Here is a 6365-nt window from a genome sequence, read left to right as displayed (position 1 = left end):
TAACCAAGTCTGTTACAACACGGCAGTTATCTGAACAACCTTTTCAGTTTAAAACGTGTGTTATGGCCAATCATCTGTAGACTATAATAACCAAGTCTGTTACAACACGTCAGTTATCTGAACAACCTTTTCAGTTTAAAACATGTTATATGGCCAATCATCTGTAGACTATAATAACCAAGTCTGTTACAACACGTCAGTTATCTGAACAACCTTTTCAGTTTAAAACATGTTATGGCCAATCATCTGTAGACTATAATAACCAAGTCTGTTACAACACGTCAGTTATCTGAACAACCTTTTCAGTTTAAAACATGTGTTATGGCCAATCATCTGTAGACTATAATAACCAAGTCTGTTACAACACGTCAGTTATCTGAACAACCTTTTCAGTTTAAAACATGTTATGGCCAATCATCTGTAGACTATAATAACCAAGTCTGTTACAACACGTCAGTTATCTGAACAACCTTTTCAGTTTAAAACATGTTATGGCCAATCATCTGTAGACTATAATAACCAAGTCTGTTACAACACGGCAGTTATCTGAACAACCTTTTCAGTTTAAAACATGTTATGGCCAATCATCTGTAGACTATAATAACCAAGTCTGTTACAACACGGCAGTTATCTGAACAACCTTTTCAGTTTAAAACATGTTATGGCCAATCATCTGTAGACTATAATAACCAAGTCTGTTACAACACGGCAGTTATCTGAACAACCTTTTCAGTTTAAAACATGTGTTATGGCCAATCATCTGTAGACTATAATAACCAAGTCTGTTACAACACGGCAGTTATCTGAACAACCTTTTCAGTTTAAAACATGTCACGTGATGCTTGGTCTGTACTGGTACCTTTTTCTGTGATCCATTTTAAAGCAAGGGTCTCCATGGCAACCGATATGTTCTATATTACCCAAGAAACCGTGGGCTGTGGCGTACTTCAACATAACATTGTCTCAGACATAAAAATGAACAAAGATTCAGTTGAGTTTATTTTTATTCTTACAGCGACAGTGGACATTAATCAGCGTTTCACTAAAAGTGCTGGTTTTAGCCAGCTGGCTAATAACATTTACAAGCAACATGTAGCACGCAGACAGACAGAGTAACATTGGACAAGCAACACGTAGCACGCAGACAGACAGAGTAACATTGGACAAGCAACATGTAGCACGCAGACAGAGCAACAGCACAAAAAGCAACATGTAGCACGCAGACAGAGCAACAGCACAAAAAGCAACATGTAGCACGCAGACAGAGCAACAGCACAAAAAGCAACATGTAGCACGCAGACAGAGCAACAGCACAAAAAGCAACATGTAGCACGCAGACAGAGAAACAGCACAAAAAGCAACATGTAGCACGCAGACAGACAGAGTAACATTGGACAAGCAACATGTAGCACGCAGACAGAGCAACAGCACAAAAAGCAACATTTAGCACACAGACAGAGAGTAACATTGGACAAGCAACATGTAGCACACAGACAGAGAGAGTAACATTGGACAAGCAACATGTAGCACGCAGACAGAGCAACAGCACAAAAAGCAACATGTAGCACACAGACAGACAGACTAACATTGGACAAGCAACATGTAGCACGCAGACAGAGCAACAGCACAAAAAGCAACATGTAGCATGCAGACAGAGCAACAGCACAAAAAGCAACATGTAGCACGCAGACAGAGCAACAGCACAAAAAGCAACATGTAGCACGCAGACAGAGAGAGTAACATTGGACAAGCAACATGTAGCACACAGACAGAGAGAGTAACATTGGACAAGCAACATGTAGCACGCAGACAGAGCAACAGCACAAAAAGCAACATGTAGCACACAGACAGACAGACTAACATTGGACAAAAAGCAACATGTAGCACGCAGACAGAGCAACAGCACAAAAAGCAACATGTAGCACGCAGACAGAGCAACAGCACAAAAAGCAACATGTAGCACGCAGACAGAGCAACAGCACAAAAAGCAACATGTAGCACGCAGACAGAGCAACAGCACAAAAAGCAACATGTAGCACGCAGACAGAGCAACAGCACAAAAAGCAACATGTAGCACGCAGACAGAGCAACAGCACAAAAAGCAACATAGCAAAATCCATAAAAGCAGCAAAGTGTTTCCCCACCTCACAAGCTACAGACAACATGGAAAGCTGCAGTACGCCGCTAGGAGTTATGTTCACAGGTCTGACTGGCCTTCACACATGTCTAAAGGTGTTTTCTGTGACAGTGTTTTTGTGAAGGTGTTTTCTGTGGATGTGTTTTTGGGGAAGGTGTTTTTGTGAAAGTATTTTCAGTGAAGGTGTTTTTGTGAAGATGTTTTCTGTGAAGGTGTTTTCTGTGAAAGTGTTTTCTGTGAAGGTGTTTTTGTGAAGATGTTTTCTGTGAAGGTGTTTTTTGTGAAAGTATTTTCAGTGAAGGTGTTTTTGTGAAGATGTTTTCTGTGAAGGTGTTTTTTGTGAAAGTATTTTCAGTGAAGGTGTTTTTGTGAAGATGTTTTCTGTGAATGTGTTTTCTGTGAAAGTGTTTTCTGTGAAGATGTTTACAAAGTTGCCATCAACTATATTTCTATAATCTCACCTTCTCCTTTATCCAAATGTTCTTCTTGGTCTTGGGTGACTGGGATAGCAGAGTGGGATTTAGACTCAAATAATTGATAAGATTTAATATTGCCAGTTGGTAGGAATATTGCCAAGACCACAAAGTAAAACCCTCTAGTCTCGTCTGTCAATACAGCTGTTCTGGGAATTGGTAGAATCGTGAACAATTGGAAACTGTTTGGCTTCATTTTTTTTTACAGCAACAGAGAGAAACATTGGCACGACTTGAGGTTCTGGTTTAGTAGTTTTGACTATGACATGCAGCACAGATGACGCCTAGAGGGAGGGAGACGACATATCAGAATAGAATGGAATTATGTTCCTATCACAACTGAAGGTGTAGTCATGCGTCACCGGCAATGGCCTCAAATTAGTCTGTTATAATGGACACACACACACACACACACACACACACACACACACACACACACACACACACACACACACACACACACACACACACACACACACACACACACACACACACACACACAGAGAGGCACGCATACACACACACACACACACACACACACACACACACACACACACACACACACACACACACACACAGACACAGACACAGACACAACACACACACACACACACACACACACACACACACACACAGACACACACACACAGACACGATACACACACACACACACACACACACACACACACACACACACACACACACACACACACACACACACACACACACACACACACACACACACACACACACACACACACACACAGAGAGGCACGCATACACACACACACACACACACACACACACACACACACACACACACACACACACACACACACACACACACACACAGACAGACAGACAGACAGACAGACAGACAGACAGACAGACAGACAGACAGACAGACAGACAGACAGACAGACAGACAGACAGACAGACAGACAGACAGACAGACAGACAGACAGGCACATAGACAGGCACATAGACAGGCACGCATATACACACACACAGATACACACACACGCACGCACGGACGGACGGACGGACGGACGGACGGACGGACGGACAGACAGACACGCATACACACACACAGATACACACACACACACAGATACACACACACACACACACACACACACACACACACACACACACACACACACACACACACACACACACACACACACACACACACACACACACACACACACACACACACACACACACACACACAGACAGGCAGGCAGGCAGACAGACAGACAGACAGACAGACACACACACACACACACACATACACACAGACAGGCAGACAGGCAGACAGACACACACACATACACAGAAAATATAAAAAACTATCGGCCTATATCGAATCTTCCATTCCTCTCAAACATTTTAGAAAAGGCTGTTGCGCAGCAACTCTCTGCCTTCCTGAAGACAAACAAAGTATACGAAATGCTTCAGTCTGGTTTTAGACCCCATCATAGCACTGAGACTGCACTTGTGAATGTGGTAAATGACCTTTTAATGGCATCAGACCGAGGCTCTGCATCTGTCCTCGTGCTCCTAGACCTTAGTGCTGCTTTTGATACCATCGATCACCACATTCTTTTGGAGAGATTGGAAACCCGAATTGGTCTACACGGACAAGTTCTGGCCCGGTTTAGATCTTATTTGTCGGAAAGATGTCAGTTTGTCTCTGTGAATGGTTTGTCCTCTGACAAATCAACTGTAAATTTCGGTGTTCCTCAAGGTTCCATTTTAGGACCTCTATTGTTTTCACAATATATTTGACCTCTTGGGGATGTCATTCGAAAACATAATGTTAACTTTCACTGCTATGCGGATGACACACAGCTGTACATTTCAATGAAACATGGTGAAGCCCCAAAATTGCCCTCGCTAGAAGCATGTGTTTCAGACATAAGGAAGTGGATGGCTGCAAACTTTCTACTTTTAAACTCGGACAAAACAGAGATACTTGTTCTAGGTCCCAAGAAACAAAGAGAACTTCTGTTGAATCTGACAATGAATCTTAATGGTTGTACAGTCGTCTCAAATAAAACTGTGAAGGACCTCGGCATTACTCTGGACCCTGATCTCTCTTTTGAAGAACATATCAGGACCATTTACAGGACAGCTTTTTTCCATCTACATAACATTGCAAAAATCAGAAATTTTCTGTCCAAAAATGATGCAGAAAAATTAATCCATGCTTTTGTCACTTCTAGGTTAGACTACTGCAATGCTCTACTTTCCGGCTACCCGGATAAACTCCAGTTAGTGCTAAATACGGCTGCTAGAATCCTGACTAGAACCAAAAATGTTTATCATATTAATCCAGTGCTAGCGTCCCTACACTGGCTTCCTGTCAAAGCAAGGGCTGATTTCAAGGTTTTACTGCTAACCTACAAAGCATTACATGGGCTTGCTCCTACCTATCTCTCTGATTTTGTCCTGCCGTACATACCTACACGTACGCTACGGTCACAAGACGCAGGCCTCCTAATTGTCCCTAGAATTTCTAAGCAAACAGCTGGAGGCAGGGCTTTCTCCTATAGAGCTCCATTTTTATGGAACGGTCTGCCTACCCATGTCAGAGACGCAAACTCAGTCTCAACCTTTAAGTATTTATTGAAGACTAATCTCTTCAGTAGGTCCTATGATTGAGTGTCGTCTGGCCCAGGAGTGGGAAGGTGAACGGAAAGGTTCTGGAGCAACGAACCGCCCTTGCTGTCTCTGCCTGGCCGGTTCCCCACTTTCCACTGAGATTCTCTGCCTCTAACCCTATTACAGGGTTAAAGGGGCTGAGTCACTGGCTTACTGGGGCTCTCTCATACCGTCCCTGGGAGGGGTGCGTCACCTGAGTGGGTTGAGTCACTGATGTGATCATCCTGTCTGGGTTGCCCCCCCCCCCCTTGGGTTATGCCGTGGCGGAGATCTGTGGGCTGTACTCAGCCGTGTCTCAGGATGGTAAGTTGGTGGTTGAAGATATCCCTCTAGTGTTGTGGGGGCTGTGCTTTGGCAAAGTGGGTGGGGTTACATCCTTTCTGTTTGGCCCTGTCCGGGGTGTCCTAGGATGGGGCCACAGTGTCTCCTGACCCCTCCTGTCTCAGCCTCCAGTATTTATGCTGCAGTAGTTTATGTGTCGGGGGGCTAGGGTCAGTTTGTTATATCTGGAGTACTTATCCTGTCCTATTCGGTGTCCTGTGTGAATTTAAGTGTGCTCTCTCTAATTCTCTCTTTCTCTCTTTCTTTCTCTCTCTTGGAGGACCTGAGCCCTAGCACCATGCCTGACATGATGATTCCTTGCTGTCACCAGTCCACCTGGCCATGCTGCTGCTCCAGTTTCAACTGTTCTGCCTCTGATTATTATTATTGGACCATGCTGGTCATTTAGGAACATTTGAACATCTTGGCCATGTTCTGTTATAATCTCCACCCGGCAGAGCCAGAAGAGGACTGGCCACCCCACATAGCCTGGTTCCTCTCTAGGTTTCTTCCTAGGTTTTGGCCTTTCTAGGGAGTTTTTCCTAGCCACCGTGCTTCTACACCTGCATTGCTTGCTGTTTGGGGTTTTAGGCTGGGTTTCTGTACAGCACTTTGAGATATCAGCTGATGTACGAAGGGCTATATAAATACATTTGATTTGATATTAAAGTGTTTCTGTATACAATATAATAAACTATGTTAAACCGATAGGAGGGACATTCATACCCTCCGGACCATTTGAACAACGGATCATAAAAACACCGTAA

The 6365-nt window shown here is 43.8% G+C and overlaps 1 long non-coding RNA gene across 5 annotated transcripts in view; it reads right to left on the bottom strand.

Moving 5' to 3' along the window:
• LOC127920418 (uncharacterized) overlaps positions 1-1021 on the bottom strand; it is a 1788-nt gene extending 767 nt beyond the window's left edge. For 2 of the 5 annotated variants that reach the window (XR_008106206.1, XR_008106208.1), the window contains exons 1-2: positions 386-1021; positions 1-126 (exon numbers count right to left, since the gene is read on the bottom strand). The exon at positions 1-126 is cut by the window's left edge and continues 218 nt beyond it. This is a non-coding gene — a long non-coding RNA (uncharacterized LOC127920418). The remainder of the gene's footprint in view (positions 127-385) is intronic. The other 3 variants (XR_008106209.1, XR_008106207.1, XR_008106210.1) reach the window with 3 other exon arrangements.
• Between the last annotated feature and the right edge of the window lie 5344 nt (positions 1022-6365).

The sequence above is a fragment of the Oncorhynchus keta genome, unplaced genomic scaffold (assembly GCF_023373465.1).
Source record: "Oncorhynchus keta strain PuntledgeMale-10-30-2019 unplaced genomic scaffold, Oket_V2 Un_contig_19456_pilon_pilon, whole genome shotgun sequence".
In the NCBI taxonomy this organism is placed as follows: Eukaryota; Metazoa; Chordata; class Actinopteri; order Salmoniformes; family Salmonidae; genus Oncorhynchus; species Oncorhynchus keta.
The sequence above is the reverse complement of the archived record's forward strand: the minus strand, read 5'-3'. Positions and strand labels throughout refer to the sequence as shown.